The sequence below is a fragment of the Anser anser genome (assembly GCF_964211835.1).
Source record: "Anser anser genome assembly, chromosome: 2".
Taxonomy (NCBI): domain Eukaryota; kingdom Metazoa; phylum Chordata; class Aves; order Anseriformes; family Anatidae; genus Anser; species Anser anser.
Genome location: NC_139721.1, coordinates 161,667,124 through 161,685,727, shown reverse-complemented (window position 1 = coordinate 161,685,727; position 18,604 = coordinate 161,667,124).

Sequence of the window (18,604 nt, the reverse complement as noted above, 5' to 3'; positions counted from 1 at the left end):
ACATTGAGCACCTGTATAAACAACAGATAATTGAATGAACTCAAATCTGGACCTGATTTGCTGTTTAGAGATCTCCTGGAAGGACATGCAGTTTAGAGTCACAGATTTGCATAGAATCATAGTTTACTGAATGGGCTTCCAGGAAGGCTGGTCTAAATGACCTTGAGAAAAGCTGAAATGCCTGCCCCCAAGAATGTAGTGCTAACAGAGAAGGAAGGTGCTGGGAAGGCTGGAGCATCATCCCCAGACAAATTGAACACCAGCAGAGCTCTACTGAGTCATTGATGCTTCTGCTGAGCTCATTCCCCTGCCCTGCTCGGATGTTCACAAGTTGTAATCAACTCTCACAACCCTTCAGAGAAAGCTGCTATGGGTCACCAAAGCCTCCGCCTCTGCCACCGGTCTCTGCCTCGCAGCCAGCAGAAGTCACGGCCAGGAAAAGGCATGCAGGAGGATGGGTGTCCGAAAGGATGGGCCTCACAGCTTCTTGAGGCAGCTGGGCCATTGTGAACAGATGTGGAGAGAAGCGGAGAGCTGGCACAACAGCTAGTTCTGTGGGGCACACTACGAGCTGTATATATTAAGAGCAGACCTGCTTGGAAAGCTTTTAAACAGAAACAAAACATCCCTCTTTGGCAAGATGTTCAGCGGAAAATTTCAAGTTGTCAGTTAGACCCTCTCCTTTCCCCCCTCCCTGCTCTCTTTTTTTTTTTTTTCTCTCTTTTTTTTTTTTTTTTTCTCTGCTTTTGGCTAAAAACCTTTTGGTTTCCAGCTACTTCAATGAGAAGATTTCATTTGTGAAGCTTTTGGTGGAAAAGAAACAGAAGCCAGTACTGATGGAAATGGATATGTTCCATGGCATTTTTCACCGAGCTGGAAAGAAATACTCATGGGCAGGGAAGCTTACCTGACCTGTCTAACGAAAGGAACCACCTTGCTGCTTAAAATTTGCCATGCTAGGCATTTCTAGATCATCATGGCTGGAACAATGCTGCTAATAAAAACACCAACAGGAAATCTGTGCCTGCTTTTAATTAAAAATGGGATATTCATAAGCAATCACTACTGGTTGAATTCTTCCTCAGTAAAGTCAACCACCTACCCCGGAGGGCAGAGAAGTGACTATTTCCAGACTGTGTGGTCTTGGGCAAGCTGCTTTCCCACCCCGTGCCTTGGTGGCGTGGTCTCTCACACACTGCACGTCTTCCTCCGGACCACTCTGTCGACTGAACAAAGCCCTATAGAGTTAATGGTTATTATTAACACATGGCTGCTCTGCTCTTCTGCATTGTGAAGCCCTCGGTGCTGCTCAACATGACAGCCGCTCTCCCAAAATAAGTGCTGTTGTTTTTAAACATAGCTATATTTTTACCCGCATATTTCTGAGTCATTTGGGGTCAGAGTATTGATTCCATTTGTCGCCCAGCTTTATCTTGGCCGGAAAATGTGTTTGCAAATAAATAATCAGCAAGAAGGAATTCATGGGATGTGATGTAATTACTCCGCTTTCCTGCAGGGCCAAAACATCTTGTGAATTGTAATAATACCGCTCCTTCTCTCTCTCTCTTTCTTTCATCTGGCTCCCTCACTTGTATTGCTTCTGAGTTAACATCTGAGGATTTCACAGTGGGTCTGTTAATCTCTCCCCCTCTTTTCTCTTCACCTCCTTCCAGAAAGACTCGAGGCAGAAGGCAGTCCAAGTGCTAAGGGCTGCAGGATTTGGCAGCGGGGTTGTGTTGGGTGCCCCTGGGCAGGGAGCCCATGACCCCGGGCTGCCCAGAGGATCCCAGCATAGAGAGAGGAGCCCGTGAGATTCTCTGGAAATGGGGAAAAAGTCCCAAAACCAGGACTGTGACCCAGATGCAGGTTCTCTCTTTAACTTCTGTGCCTTTGTATTTCTAGCTGGGGTTGAGGTTTTTCTGTCCAGGTGGGTGGCTGTACTACGTGAATGAATTCATGACACCCTCCTTGAACCTTGTGGTTACTGCTTGCTCTACTGACACCACTGGCTTTATAAACAAAGGCTAGAATTGCAGTGCTGCGTCCAGCTAGACACACATCTCCAGAGCTCCTTCGGACACGCATTTTTTAAATTTTTCATTTATTTTTATTTTTATTATTTTTTTATTTATTTATTTTTTTTTGGGTGGTGGTGCAACACGTCTGGAAGAAGGATATCAAGGTCTTGCCTGGGTCCATAAAAAGGTATTCCCCTGGGACTGAATAACTACAGAGGCTCGTGCCCTGAAATGAAGGATGCTTCAGCATACCTTGAGCTGGCACGAGTCAGCTGCCCTCTGGATGGCCTCCCTACGTGAACCGACTGCCCTGCCCTCCCGAGCACCGCTCCGACCTCAGTGCATCCTGCGGGTGTGTAACGGGCGGGACGAGCTGGAAGAGGTGAGGATGTCATGGCAGAACAGAAACCCAGCACCCGGTCCTCCCCTAGGATTAGCAGATTCTCTGTGTTCACATGCGAGGGAAACAGAGATCAGCCAGCATTACAGGCTTCACCTCGCCCCTCGCCTACCCCCCCACCCCCTCCAGAGAGCAGACCCCTCTGCTGCCCTCTGGTAAACCAGAGTCCATACCAAACCGTGGTGGTTGACACAATTTTTCTCATGATCTCATCCCCTGGACTTCCTTACGCCACGTGGATGTTCTGGATGAAGGGTGGCTTGGTGCACTAATTGTTGTCTGAGATAACGCCCCACCACAATGGGTGTCAGGAAGCTGATGCTTCCCCTGCTGAAGACATTGCAAAAGGAAACAGGTCCATGAAAGAGGCATTTTGCTGTCTGCTGAAGTGTGAAGTGTGTGGGAGGTGAGTGGTCCAGGCCAGGGCCATCAGCAGGCTGATAAATACAGCATTCCTATCCCCACCCTTCCTTGTAAAGCAAAAAATAAGTTTAATAGCAAACAGACAATCAAGCTGTCCTCAGCTTTCTGGTTACGAGGTGTCTCTGGCTCCAGATGGCTCACATGATTGCCAGGAAATGTTATTATTAAACATGCTAAAAATGAGGGAATTGTTGCAAGGTGTAGCATTTTGCTTGGTCCTAGGTATAATTTGAAATGCTTGGGGAAAGTGGAAGCCTGGAAGCCTTCTGCTAGCAGGTGGGGACCCAGCTTTCCCAGGACGAGAAGAGGGGGTGAGGAGGGCTGGGGTGTGATAGGAGGTTCAGGACATCCCAGGCCAAAGGGTGGATCCCAGTTGCTGCTGGTGATTGATCCCAATTGCTCCTTTCAGGTGTGCAAGCTGCGTGCTCGCCGCGGGGTGCTCTCACCAGCAGAGAAATGTGCAAAACCAAAGACCCCCAGAGTATTCATGCACTGAACCCACGGAGAGTGAGAAAAACCCAGTTCCCATGAACTAAAACAGATGCCTTCACACAGTGCTGAACTATTGTTTCCATGTGATAGAGAACACCACTTTTCGGGTCGGAAAGGCTCATTCCCTCCCAATGAGTGATGTCTTAGTGTGCACTGCCCCGGCCCTTTCACGATGAAGGGTCTGGTTTCCAGACTAAGACCTCATGGCCCTGCCTCCCTTTGACCTTTTGTTCTTTAAAAAGATGACTATTTGCTTGTTTGGGTCTGCTCAGATGATCACATGGTCTCTTCTTGTTGGAGTCAGTCAATGCGTTGTAGCTGTAAAAATATTTATGGTCCTGGCGGTCCAGGCCTGGGAGGAAATCCCTTCCCCCAGAGGATGAATTTCATTCAGATAGTGATGTCAGCTTTCTGACGGCCTTATTCAAGTCATGTTGTAGGGGAAGGATCTCCCGAAAGGTCACCGGCTCCCACCACTGTTAAGAAGGAGTGGAATCACCCGAATCTACTCTGCTTTTTTGAGGCCCCACTTGGAGTATTGCACCCAGGTCTGTGCCCCTAGCACCAGAAGGATGTGGGGCTGTTGGAGAGGGTACAGAGGAGGCCTCAAAGATGCTCAGAGGGGCCAAACCCCAAATCCTAATGACCATATAAACGGCACAGTGCTGTGGTTTCAGGAGACAGAATGGTGATGTGAAGCCAGCACTTCTTGGGAGCACGTGTGGTGACAAGCAGGGAGATAAGCTAGGTGACAGAGCAAACTCCATCAGGAGGGATGGTAACAAGCCACTACCTTTGAGAAAACATTTCCCATGCAAGAATGCATGGACTCTGACCTCAGTCCTGGGCTTTGAGGTAAAACACCTTCTCATGAGGATTATGGACACAGAACCTTGTAATTTGACATGTAATCTCCTTCATCCTTCACCAAACTTTTGGCTCCATGTGGGATGAATTTCTGGTGTCTTCTTTCCCCATGGAAGATAAGCAGCCATCACCTCTCTACACCGTGCTCCCTGCCCTCCTTCTTTCTGGTTCTATCTGTTCCGTCAGATGGTCTGAGTGATCCACAGCTCATTAAACTGAGCTGTCAACTTGAATTTAACTGTGACTTTTGCTGTTGCTCTTCCAGATCTGAAAAATGGTTCATGCATCTGTAAATTCACCTTCTTTTCCCAGCTATATTATTAAGTCTAATAAAATGCATTACTTTTACCTACGAAGCTGTCCTTGCATGTGTAATGAAAGACAGGCAGTTCTGGCTTTATTCTAGCCTTGTTTTTCTGCACAAGAAACAGAGAATTTTGTAGCTAAGAAGTTGTGTTGGCATTGCCTCTCCAGATGAGCAGAGGTCCTAAAGGCAGGTAATGATGTTGGTCTGTCTGGTCCTGCCATGTGTATAGGGTAGGATACTTCCTTTCCCTCTTCTGTTTACAGGATGCAGTCTTTGGAGCAAGAACTTTACCTGAGAGGTCTTTGTTGGCATGCTCTGAGCACGGGGTTGTTTAGATGATCTCCACATCTCCTTTCCAATTTAAATGATTCTGTGATGCTAGGCTATACTTTGACATATACTTCTCTTTGGTGACCAGCAACAGGAGGAAACAGAACGGATCTGGGACAGGGGAGGGTCCCTTTCAGCTCAGGGAATTACTATGAAGGCAGTGAGACGCTGGTGCAGGCTGCCCCTGTGTGTGCCCCATCCCTGGCAGTGCCCAAGGCCAGGCTGGATGGGGCTGGGGGCAGCCTGGGCTGGGGGCATGGGATCCTGCCCATGGCAGGGGTTGGAATTACGTGATCCTTAAGGTCTCTTCCAAGCCAAACCATTCTATGATTCTGTGATTCTGTGATTCTATAACATCTCCTAATGCAAGACACTCTGGTCTTACCATTAACTAAAGAAATATCAACAAGGATATGACAAAACCATGACCTAAACTGATGCTTATGTGCATGTGCACGTAAGTATATGCACATATATTTAATAGGCTTGCGAATTTAAGTTCCCAGGCTCATTTTAAGGAAGTCTTTATAGGTGCCCCTTAGAGATCAAGGCACGGAGGTGAGAGAGGGAAAAAAACACAACCATCCATATCTAAAGGCGAGAAAAGCCATGGATTCAAGTGCTGGTCAACTTGTAAAGGCCTGGAAGGGGGTTTGCCTTCCCTAAGCTCAACATTTGAGCCTGTAAGGGCTGACTTAATGTAGACTCCTAATTTTAAGGTAAACTTCAGCTGGAGACAGCCTTCCTGAAGCATCTGCATATCTCCGTTTCATGGCTCCTGAAACTGAGCAGATACTCCAGAGCTACTATACTGACGTGGGCTTTGTTGGATGCTGTGGTGACACCCGTATGTGATGATGGATTGAGATGATGGATTCCTGTTTTGTAAGTGCCCACACATCAGTGTAGTGAGTACTGCAGGGAAGCCATGAAAAACGAACTGTTCAGTCTGCAGAGAAGGGCTTGGCCAGTGACAAAAATATGGCTCAGAGCAGCAAAAAAGGAGAAAGCAGAATTTTGACAGCTTATTTTCTAGCATGCTCCATCTATCCTAAGCAAAATGTAGGTGATGAGCACCAAATATTGGACCAGAGGAACATGCAATCATCTCATTGATTTAAGCTGTGATGGAAACTTGCGCAGAAGATAAATTATGGCAATTAAAACCATAAGGCTTTGGGATGTAAACAGCAAACTGGTTGGAAACTGCAGTCTGTGTGGGTGCATATGAGTGAATGGAAGACGGACATGAGACTCACACTGAATAAATAAATAAATAAATAAATAAATAAATAAATAAATAAATAAATATATCTGAAGATTTTTCAGCCATTTCAAATAAAAAATGTCAGGAGGAAGTAATGTTTCTGGTTCAAAGCTGAATCTAGACATCATTTCTAGAGGATTCAATAACTCTGCAATATGTTCATTTCTGTTTCAAGCTGATCCCAAATGAAGTCTTTAGGACTTTTATTTTTAATCTCATTAATCCATTTCATTCCAAGGGATTGATTTCAATCCCTTTCCCCAGTCAAACGAATAATCTGTTTTCATTTGGACTGAAATATTTTTTTAGCTTTGGCAAACAAACCAACAAACAAAAAAGTATTGAAAAAAATCCAACAGTATTGCACAGCTACCCTAATTCTGGCATTTCCTAAATTTTAAGTGTTTGATCCTGCAGCTCTAATGCTTTTTGAAGGCAGGTGTCTAAATGTAATTAGGATGGCTTATGGGTTTCCGCAACAGGCTGCTGTCCCACGAGCCCAACCTGTGATTCTGCCCAGCTCTGTTTCATAAAACAAAACCAGGAGGCCTCCCAAACATGGCGTTTATCCTAAGATTTATGTAACAAATTAATTGCCCTTTGAGCTCCAGCTAAAGATTTGTGGGTCTGTGAAAGTGTTTATGAAACCCAGCTGCCTTAGCTTCCCCCGCACGGAGCTGCGCTCGCTCTTGTGACAGAATTAATCAGGGAGGTATGGCAATCCAGAGAGCAGGACGGCAGAGCCCCGGCCAGTGCCAATGGGAAGCACGCGAGGCTTTGTGAAAATAATTAACTTCTTGTAAAGGGGAATGTCATCCTTTGGCCATGTGGGGATTGAAAATGACTCCTCTCCATTTATCTTCTCTCTATATATTTTAAAAAAGGCTTTCTGTTACCCGCTTGGATGAAAATAAAGCTGTTGGGTTCCTTATTCTGGCTTGCAGCAGGTGAACCTGATGCCTCCTCTCCGAGCTCCCCCGTCCACAATTACCTCCCCCAGGTCCTCAGAGATCAGAGCTGCTTTCAAGTGAGCTTGGGCCAAAACCACAGCTGGCCAGGGCCAATTTGTGCAGTTCCACATTAATCTGCTCGAGTCCTGGGCAGGACTGGATTGTATTTAAACAGACCTGGGCTGGGCTGGAGTGAACCTCAGCTGAATTTCTGTGCAGGAATGACACGAAGGCAAGCCAAGTTTCAAATGAACCTGGGCTGATTTTTATTGCTCCAGTCAATCACAGGTATTTTTTCTCTCTCCGTCTACTTATTTTTTTTTTCCCTTTTAATTTTGCTTTTATTCTAAATTTTGATACTGAGAACAACACCCTCTCTGCCAAAAAGAACGTGAGCCAAAGCTCTCTCACTTCTGTTTCATCTTCAGTGAAGGAAGTAAAGTAGTAATTTATACTTCAGCTTCAGCCTTGTTTCTTATGCCATGCCTTTGATGCTGGAATGTAACTGGTTCTGCAGAAGGCACGTGGATGGTGAGCACAGAGCAATGCCATTGAGAAGGAAAACCTTCTGAGTGAGCCCTGCAGAGACTGGTGCTCACACCCTATCTGAAAACCTGAAGAGCCAGGCTATATTTAAACCATCTACCATAGCATCCTTTGTCATGGGTTTTAGCAATTTCTTGTCCCCAGGACACCTGCCTGTGAGGTACTCATAGCTTAGGGCACGAAAGGTATCTCTGCTGGAGATGTCTTGCTCAACTTCATTTCCTTTACTCTTCTCATTTTCAGGGTTTTCAGTATCAAGGTGCTTCACAGGGAAGGAAAGGAGGAGTATTTCATGACACCTAGGGTTTGCAGCTCCAGGGTGATGGTACATGGGCAATGTCAGCTCCATGTGTCACTAACAACCCAAAGCATAGACATGAGGCTTGCTTTAAGCCAAAGCACTGAGCTATGTTTTTAAAGCTCCATTTGTATTTATCACTCCTTCACACCCCCAGTCTTCATTCTGCTAAAATGACCAACCTTTGCTCTTCCATGTGCCTAAACCACAGAACCATAGCACCTGGTGAGACTGCTCTGTGCTGATGCAGGCAGGTTATGCAGTGCTCCTTCCCTGTGCTAAGACCTGCAGTTGCCCTCCTGGAGTCATAGAGGAATTCAGAATAAAGTGATTATTGCTGGAGTTTCAAATAACCCTTTTCAAGATGGTTGTTCCTCTCTGGACTAATCAGTTCCACAAGTGCAATAAATTGGACAAGGGCTGCATAGAGGGAGCTGAAGGGAAACCAAGGTTTGCAGGCTGAAGCACAACCTCTAGCTCCAATTTCTACTCTGGGGAAAGAGTGGTTGGGGCTCTCAGGGGAAATTTTAATTGATCAAATTTCACCTTCCTTTTCTGAGCCTCCCTCTCCTTCCTGCTCCATCTTTCTCTCCTTTCTTTCTTTATTGTCTTTTTTTTTTTTTTTGAGGTATTTCCCCTGCTTCCTGAGAAACTAAGTTCATGACCGCCTTTCTGCACATAACTTCACACTTTATGTGAATTAAGGTCCAGCATGCTGCAAAGATCAGCTTGATTTCCTCTGCAGTCTGGATGTGATTTTCATTGCTGCAGTAGCTGAGAAAGCTGATAGCATAAGGGCAGGGGAACACTAACCCCCTCTGAAACATGCTGAAACTGTCTCCCCCTGATTTTCTTTCAAAACACCACTCTGCGTAGTATAATAATGCAATTGCATTCAAAGACCTATAAATCCTTCTAGAATCCAGCCCAGACACCCGCCTGAACAGAAACACACAACCGTGGGTCCATACTCTCCCCACATCAAAATCAAGACTAATTTAACAAGCAAAATAAATATAGATTTAATCCCCCTTCCCCCCTATTGTTAATGTATAAAGTTAAGGGGATGTTTTTACCTCTCCCCTACCTGGATGGAGATTGTCTCTTGCTCTTGGTGGGGAGAAATTCCAAGCAGAATTTTACATCAGAAGCTGAAAATAGGTTGAAACGTCTAAGGAAAAAGTTAGGATGTGGAGGAATTTGCTCAAAGGGAAAGATTCATTGAAACTTCTCTTTAATTCCTCAGCAACTCTTCTCTTTCCAGAACTGTAAGAATTTGGTTGGCCTGACTCTGTGATGTTTTGCTGTTTGTTTTGCTGTTTTGATGTTTGCAGGACCTCACTGCTGGTGTTCCTGTCTGCCTGAGCTGGATTTCAGATATATTCACAGTCTCATTGTACTGGGCAGCTTAAGCCTTACACATATAAATAAAAGGGCATTAGCATAAAAGCGGAAGACAAAATGATATGAGAAAGAAAAGCCATTTCACTGGCCAAGTGGGGATGTCCTGAACTCTGAGCACGTTTGCTGTGAACTTCTTTCGATGAGGCTGTGCTGGTGATTCAGCCTTGGAAATGTGCTGTCCATCTGTGCATCCTTGCCAGGCATTTCTCCTCTCCCTCACGCCCTTCTTAGCAATGCATTGTATTTATATGCTACTTCTTGGTTTCAAAAGCACCATCGAGGCACCATGTCACCAACACAATGTGACAGAACAGACAATTGAGTCCCCTTTCCAGAGCCATCACTTGCTTAGAAGGACAGACGTGAATAAACCCAGCTGTTAGTCTTGATGCTTAAAGACTTTTGAATCAGGTCTTCTGTCTCCGCTTAGTATTGAAACAACATTTCTGAGGGGTGTTCTCAGTCTATCTGATGGATATTGCTCTTGTGGGATACCTATTTTAAGCTTTCTAGCATGTGAATGGGGATAAAAAACACCCTCTGTTTTTATGTGAAAAAGAAAAGGGAGGGGAGAAATCAGAAAAACCTAAAAAGTGAAGGGGGAGAAGATTGCAATAGGGAGAAATCCTTGTGGAATGGGCAGACGGAGCTGAGACAGCAGAAGAGATGGAGGGAAGAGCCAAGACACATGGCCGTGGCATGTTTATCCAATTATGTGATAGCGTCTCTCTGTGATTGCATTAGCCTATCTGTAACAGGACAAGCTCCTATAGCTTCAGGGAGGAGGGACAGATGGCTGCCTTGACATGCTAGATTAAAAATGTTGCTGCTCTGGATGCCACAGATAGCTACTTAATTAATTGGAGAGGAAGAAAACAATTTGGGAGCTCATCAGAATGCCCCAAGGACGTCTCCAGCAGTGGGAATGTTGGGATCTCCACTATCAGCTACCGGCAGACGGACAGGCTGATGACAACCCTCAAACATCTTCCCTGGCCACAGCAGCCTGGGTTGGATGGACTCTGCCCTCATCCCCAACCCTCCAGCAGTGGCACCAGATGGAAACAGGGATGGAGAAAAGCTCTTCTTTTTGTTGTCTTGGTGCATTTATAAGAGCACAGGTATGCCACTGACCTCCTCAAGACATCTTAAAATAGGACTTAGAGACAGTGGGCAGAATTGTATTCGTTCTTTGCTATGGATTTTATGCACCAGAATGTATACCCTTGGATATTTTTCCTTATGTTCTTGTTCCGCGGCAGAAACCTCTCATTTTTACCTCTGGATGAGGGTGCCTTCACCACTTTTCTAGGAACCTGCTTGGTATTTAAACTAAATCTAAGAGGTGGTCATCCAGCAGCCCTGTGCTCTGATAGATGCCTCTGTCATGGGAATTCAAGTGGCTGAATTCAGTTCTACATCAGTGAGGAAAAGACCACTTTACTTCTCAAAACTCAGCATCTGCATCTATAAATGACGTAAGAAACAGAGGTAAGAGGTAGTTGCATTCAGATCTAATGGTGCAAAAAAATAATGTTAATTCCAATCTTTTGCTTGCACAGCACGAAAGCACCCAACAAACCCCAAAGCTAAAATTTGACTACCTTCAGAGTAAGTAAATTTGTGGCAGCTTCCAATATTCTCTAATATATCATTACCTTCATATTTAAATATTTTTGCCTGTTTTCTTTCTAGACTGTGATTCTGCCACAGGATATAAGTTCATAGTCCAAAGAACTATGAACATGGGGTACATCCTAAGGAACAAATCCGATACGGAGTCATGTTAATAACTCTTTTTAACAGAAAAGGCAATGACAGACAAAGAAACATCAGAAATAAAAGTATGCCATTCATCTGGGTCCATTTAGAGAGCAGGCAGCAGCTGTTTTCATTGATTATTTATCTCCAATGATTTACTGAACACGAGTGAAACACGAGTGATGAACACAAGTACAATGAGATAGGGAGGAATAAGATGATTTTTAAGGTTCCTTCCCATCCAAATTGTTCTATGATTCTGTGATTCTACACTGCTGTGCCCATGGTACTAAAAAATCACTCCTGACCTGTGGTGGTCCATACTTTGAAATTGTTAATATTCTTCTAAACTATATGCCCCTCTATGGTTTTACTGGTATGTTTTTATTTAGCTAACATTTTCCCAGGCAATTCCCAGGCATCATCTGGGGTCTCAGGGATCCCAGGGGGCCTCAGGGTGGAAAGTTAAGTAGCGCAGAGGTGTGTGAGACAGCAGTCAAGCCTGTGCCTTGCTCTGTTTGCTGTTGCAGACACAGCTGGTGTGCATACAACACCGAGTAATCAGGTTGTAGCTGCATTTTCTGCTCTGGTCCTTCCCCTTGTCTACAGCTGAGGGCATAAAGAGCAGATCCAGCGACCACATGAGGGGCATGAGGTGACCAAGGTCAACTTGGAGAATTCAGCATTCAGACACTGAGGTTTCATGGAAGTTGTGTTTTTCCAGCTTGCCTCTGTCCTAGGCAAGATCTCATCCATGCCTTGTGTGATGGAATTAATCCTTCATGGTCACCCCTGGAAGGCCCAGCTCTCTATGTAGGGCTTTTGGCTGTTCTCTTCTCTTATTGACTTTAGTGGGTGCATGGGTGCTAGATGGAGAAAATACACCATGGTGTGGTAAGTAGGTAGCCAGCAGTGGTGTTACATTGCAAGATACCAAGACTGTGTTGCTTTATGTGGGTATTTTTAAAATCATTTTTTTTAAGCGTTTTTATTAAGTTTTGTTTTATCTGAATGGATTTGAGAATGTGCCCCAAAGATACGTATCTATCCGTCATCAACCTTTGCTATCTCCCACCATTGCAATGACATTTGGACCAAAGAATGAGAGGAAAGAGTGCTAAATTCTGGGTCTGTTCAGAGCAGCCTGGACACGCACTGGGGAGGACTAACATACTTTTGTCCAAACTTGATTGACCTGTATTTTTTTTTTTAAACTGCAGTATTACTATAATTGCCTGTAGAGAATGAAGTCAGTGCTTGGAACAAGAGAAGAAATTTCTCAGAGGGTCCCGGGCCCAAAAGAAAATTGTTCATTTTATGAATGAGTGAAAATGTTCAGTGGTTTCCCCATCAAGACAGATTTTGAAAGATTTTTGGCTTGTGTATAGAGGAATGCAGCAACTTCAAGTTAAGCTCTGTTCAATGCATTCACTATTTGCTCCGTCACTTTCTTTCAGGCAAAACATTTTTTAGAACAGCTGTTACATATTACAGATGTTGCCTGGCCAGGTCTTCCTCTATATGCAGAGCCTGGACTATTAATCGAGGACTTGCTTATCTCTGAAATAATGGTGCTGACTTTCCTCTGGGCTGGGTATTGTTCATTGTGAATATAATCAATTTTATGACTCCCTCCAAAATAAACTGCACTGAGTTCAGTGGGCCACCACCACGAAAAAGACACTATTGTCGATGAAGAAACATGTTAAAGCCTGAGTTTTTCATCTAGGCTTCTGCTTAAACGGTGGAGGCTGTGACATGGTAGAAAACACACTCAAAATACAACAGCCTGAACTCAGGGCAATAAAAAGTTCAAACACAAATATTTTGCTGTAGTTTCTTTACAATACTGTCAGGACAGAGCTTTAAGTGGCTGCTAAGGTTTAAGGAACAACCATTAATCTCATCAGAGTCTAAATATTGCTGCTGGCATATTGCAAGAGCAGGTTTGATAGGATGTGGTCAATAATGTCAGTCAAAACAGGTCATATGCTGAATACTTCTCATGAAGTGGCAATAAAAAGCACACTGTAGATGAAAGTCCTGTTCTCACAAATTATTTTATGAATAACAGGTGAACTACTAGAGATTTTGATGTGCTGTCTGACAGTTTGTCAATGGGGAAAGAAATTAAATCTTCCAAATAAATAATCTATCTTTGCTCAGTTGGGCACATATATCTATTTCAGACAAGGAATCATTTGTAATGGTTGGTATTTATTACAGACACTGTGTGCCTGGACCTTTATTTATATGCAGAACCCAGCACCTGTGTCATCTTTGAAGAGCTCTGGGAAGATGATGAGAGCTGATGGCAGCAGCTGTCAAGTAATTCAAGGCTCCTACAAACTGTGCTTAAACTGATCATTATTGTAACAAATCTGTGGTCACCTTGGACCTTACAGCTGTCATCGCACCGATTTTCTTGATGTATCAGAGCAACCACGGCAGGGAAAGGAGAGATGAGCCCAGTGTTCAGGGAATTACAATTGACTATGGCTCGATATGGAGGATCTTGTCATCCACTGCCCAGAAGGCTCTGGTGCATGACTGAGCCCTTCTCCTGCCCTCCAGCAGATGATGAGACACATGAGACCACCATTTATTTGAAAGCTATTACGAAATGCATCAATCCCCCTTTTCTTCTTAGTTGCTTAAGTATGTTCTTAGTTGCTTAGGTGTCCCTGCTCTATTGGCTCAGTCACTATTAATTAATATTTCTGTAATCATGAGCAAATAGAAATTTCTATAAACGTGCAAAATGGTAGGATAAAAAGCTGGGGCAGAATAAAGACAGGTAATTTACTACAGTACCTTCCTTTGGAAGAAACCTGAGGACTTTTCTATTTTTTTTTTCTCCAGGAATGATATTTCTCTGTGTTGGACACCTAAAGATCTAAACAAAATTTCTCAGTTGTAGGGGGGGGGGGAAACCTCGATCTCAGCAAAGCACAAATCGAGGACCTCTTCCTGCTCCTAGCCATGCTCCTTGTGTCCCTTACTTCCCCTAAATGCCATGTGAGGTCACGTCCCCAGCACTCCTAACAGCCTGGCAGCTGCCCTGGGAGCTTGCTCTGCAGATGCACGAATACAGCCTTGTGCACGCAGCCCCCTGACTCACAGAGCTCCTCCAGACCCACCCCAGCCAGGCAAGGGGTCTGGAGGGGAAACAGCCCCCCCGGAGCCCAGCAAGGAACTGGCACAGGAGAGCAGATTTGCTGCAAAAGCTGCCGCCAGCGGTACTTCCAACCTGCTGAGAGAACGAGCACTTCCACCCCCCACTGGCAGCACCTGCTCCTGGAAGGACTTTTTGGGTTGACTTCACCCTGCAATCACAACAGCCCACCCTGATGAGGGTGGGTCGTGCTCATCAGCTGTGTGGGGCTCACACAAGTGCTTTTGAGGCTGCCTGGGTGTGGAGCAGAAATGCTCCTCGCCATGGGTGATGTCGGTGCCGCAGCTTGGAGAGACAGCCCTGGTTTTGTGAGCTGGCAGCGGTGCAAAAAGCTCTAAGACATCGCACCCTTCTGTAAGACGTGCTGGTCTCGCTTTGTTTATTTAAAAACTGCATGCAGATCCTTACTGACTGCCAAGTGTCTTATTTGTCAGATAAAAAATTGAATGCGTCAGAAAGCTGCTAGCCTTAAAGCAGCTTGAAACAAAATAAATTATTACTGTTGTGCATTCATCAGGAGAGGAGGGAGACTCAACAGGGAGGCGATGGGAAAACACTCCCAAAGTCTGAAGATGAAGGGAAGAAGCGGGTTATTTTCTTTCTGAAGTCAGCAGATGCTGAAATAATGACAAATCATTAGCCTCTGCCATTTTCCTAGTCCTGTGGTCTAATCAGCAAAGCCCTTCTCTCAGTTGGAACGATGCATTTGGCTGTCTTGGTCTTGCAGGTGGTGGGGTGGGGTGCTGTGGGTGACATGGTGCTTTGGTGTTTCCCGCACATGGTGTTGCTGAAGGGCCTGGGACCAAAGATTTCTGGTGGAGAGATGGAGCCTGTAGCAATGAAAATCCTGGCCCTGAGCACAGCACTCGAGGCTGAGCTCGTTAAGTTTCATTCTGCCCTGTGTCTCTGGTTTCCCCATTGGCCTATCATTCCCCACTCTTCTGAAAAGTGTGGGGAAAGATTATTTATTTGCATTATTTTACTTATTTATTCAATTTTTAACTTGGGGCAAGTGAACACAACATGCGAAACTACACAGAAGTTGGCAACACATAGAAGCAAAGCTGGGAAGTGTCCTCGTTTAGGAAAGACTCTGAAGAAGAGAAAACTTGGTGCAGGATTAAAAGCAGAGGGGCTGGTTTGTATAGAAAGGATAACATGGGAAAGAGACACAGAAATGGTCTTCAAATATCTAGGAGGCAGCTGCAGAGATGGAATAATGAATTGTTACTCGTGTCTCCTGGTAAGTGATGGTCCAAAGCTCCAGAGGAGGAGATATCAGGCAGGCTCTGGGAAACATTTCACAGCAATAAATTGTTGAAATCTTAAATTGTCTAGCTGGAGAAACAGAGAAATTTCCATCACTGGAGGATTTCATGACAGTGTTGGACAGCTGACATAAGAATGTCAGAAATGAGCCTGAACTCTTCAGAAGGTGCATTAGATGTCCTCAGTTACTGCTACGAGGTCTCCTGCCATGGCTGCTGGGCACAGTTCTGGTCTCCACAGGTGGACCAGACCATACCTACACATACTGGAATTAGAAGAAGAACAGAGAAAAGAGTCATCAAGAGGATGGATGCATTTCTTCATGAGGACAGCATAACAAGTCTAGGACTCCTCAATCTGCAGAGGAAAAGAGAGGGGGATGCAGGGTTTCCAGCATCATGCAGGCAGTGGATAAGGTGAAAGCAGAAGTGCTCAGAAATCCTGCAATGCTAGAGCTGAATTTGGAGAAAGATTGGTTAAAAACTGGTGAAAGAAAGTACCCTGCAAATTGGGAAGTGATGTTCAGGCACTTGCTGCCCCAAGATTCTGTAGAGGCAGGTGGGATCAGCAGGTCAAGAAGGGACAGGAGAAGTGGACCACAGGCAGCAGCCAGGCTCATGTGCACCCCCGGCAAGCCTCTTGTTTTCTTGTTTTCTTGTTTTCTTGTTTTCTTGTTTTCTTGTTTTCTTGTTTTCTTGTTTTCTTGTTTTCTTGTTTTCTTGTTTTCTTGTTTTCTTGTTTTCTTTCTTTTTTTCTTTTTTCTTTTTTCTTTTTTTTCTTTTTTCTTTTTCTTTTTTTTTCTTCCTTCTCCTTCTCCTTCTCCTTTTTCTCCTTCTCCTTCTCCTTTTTCTCCTTTTTCTCCTTTTTCTCCTTTTTCTCCTTTTTCTCCTTTTTCTCCTTTTTCTCCTTTTTCTCCTTTTTCTCCTTTTTCTCCTTTTTCTCCTTTTTCTCCTTTTTCTCCTTTTTCTCCTTTTTCTCCTTTTTCTCCTTTTCCTCCTTTTCCTCCTTTTCCTCCTTTTCCTCCTTTTTCTTTTCTTTATTATTATTTTTTTTTCTGTTTTGTTTCTTCTCTGCACAACTATTTGCCAGAAAAAATCTGTTGTAGTCTGAGATTATTTTCCTTTGGCAGAAGAGAGTAAAAGTTTTCCTGCTTTCAATTGTTTTCCATCTCCCGAGAAGCCTGCTCTCTTTTCTGGTGGTACAGCAGCCTCTACTGTGGAGCTGACATTTGAGAAGCTTTGGATCTTTTTTTTTCTTTTTGTTTTTTTCTGTAATTTTTATTAACAGAAGAAAAATAAAATCTCTTCATGCACATTCCTGGCAACAAGCTTTTCTGTCATAGCACCAGATATGCCAGACATTGATTTCCAGACAGAACAGGCTACACAATCTTCTCACTCTGCTGGAGAACTCCTCAGGTTGCAGACATTTTCAGCTGGATAGGTGTCTCACCTTGACCTAAATTGAGAATTTCTGGTGACAAAAACAAACAAAAAAACAGACAGCATCTTAAATTTGCCCTTCTCTCAACCATTCTCAATGGCAATTAATCCAGACCAAACCAAACGAAAACCAAACCAAACCAAAACATATTACTCTACCTAAAATCATGTCATTTAGGACAATTGTAAAATAAAAACAGGATGGTTAGTTTTCTTTGGAGGTTTTCAAAGGAGGAGGTTTTCAAATCAATGGGAAGTGGGGTTGCCCTTAAGCACTTGGTTTGGGAAATCAAGGGTGATATTTGCTGGAGGAAAGCCAGTTGTGTGCAGTAGGGTCATCTTCATCTGCACTGGGGAGCCCTGTTCCCTTTCTAGTTACCCGGGCTGGGCCAGTACGGTCATAACGTAGAGAGGATGAATTGTCTCTAATGTCATCCTAATGTCAATGTTTAAAATAGGACTAATTAGCCACACTCTGAAAATGTCTATTTCCTTTCCCTGGTTTTAGGGTGAGGCCAGCTTTACTCAAAGAGAGACAGATGTTAGCCCACAGACAAGCAGGGTTTGATTCAGTTGCCAAAATGAGACATCTGAGGAGTCTGATTCCTCCTGGCCTCCAGCTGTGGCTCCCAGAGGGTGCTGACCTCTCCTGGTCTTGCACTATATCTACAGTCCCATGCAGATGTGGCAAAAGCCCTAACATGTCACAAATGGCACTGGGTGCCCTTGTTTAGGCAATTAAATCCTTCCCTTCAAGGCAGGTGAGACCAATCCCACTTTCTATGTCTGAAGGTACGAGATATGTTCTGGGTAAGGATGAGCTACTGACATTTGGGATGGGCAGCATCCTCTGGGTGAGGGGAGTATCGTGTGGCACCCCAAGATAGAAAGCCATGATGCTCCACGAACAGCAAGTGTGGTCCCTGTGGGATTTTTACTCACCCCTTTGGCTGTAGCAGAAACTCCTACCTGGAAAATGGGTGCAGGGGATGCCACAAGCAGGAACAGGTAGAAATGGGATGTGCGAATTTATGGGATCTCCTGAGAAACCCACCTAGGGTTGAGGAGGGACTCCCAAGTCAGGCACAGGTCGTTCAATGGAGGAAGCAGCATATGGAGAGAGGATACAGAGCAGACTGCCTTGGGCAATGATCGTATGTCCCAACATGATTGCTGAATCTGTGGGCTTGGGGAAAGAGGAGGCAAAACAAGCTGCTGAGCTAAGCTGCTGAGCAGCCCGTGTATTTTCATGCTTAGCATATCCTGTGCTTTTACTGGTGGTTAGCATATGTGATGATTTAGTAGAATATTTAATAAGCATACGAGGTTGTGGCAGTGCAGTCTTTGATAGGGACTCTTCGAGCCTCCTCCACTCGGCAACACAGGGCTTCCTGCTCCTCTGGCCTTCCCTGGCCTAAAATCTGGTTGTTCCCCTGGGCCTCCTGCACCTTCCTCCTCTCTGTGCCCTGGGAGGCAGGCTGGGATCTCAGAACCCAGCACACCAGTCCAAGAGTCTCTTGTAGGTCCCAGGCCACCGTCCTGTTGGGTGGCAGGCGCCTAGTCACCGCTCTCGTGTCTGGGACGCAGGCCAAGGCCTGCTGGGCGAGGCTTGTTTTCAAGTGAATCCCTCTGAGACCATGTAGCTCCTTCTTCAG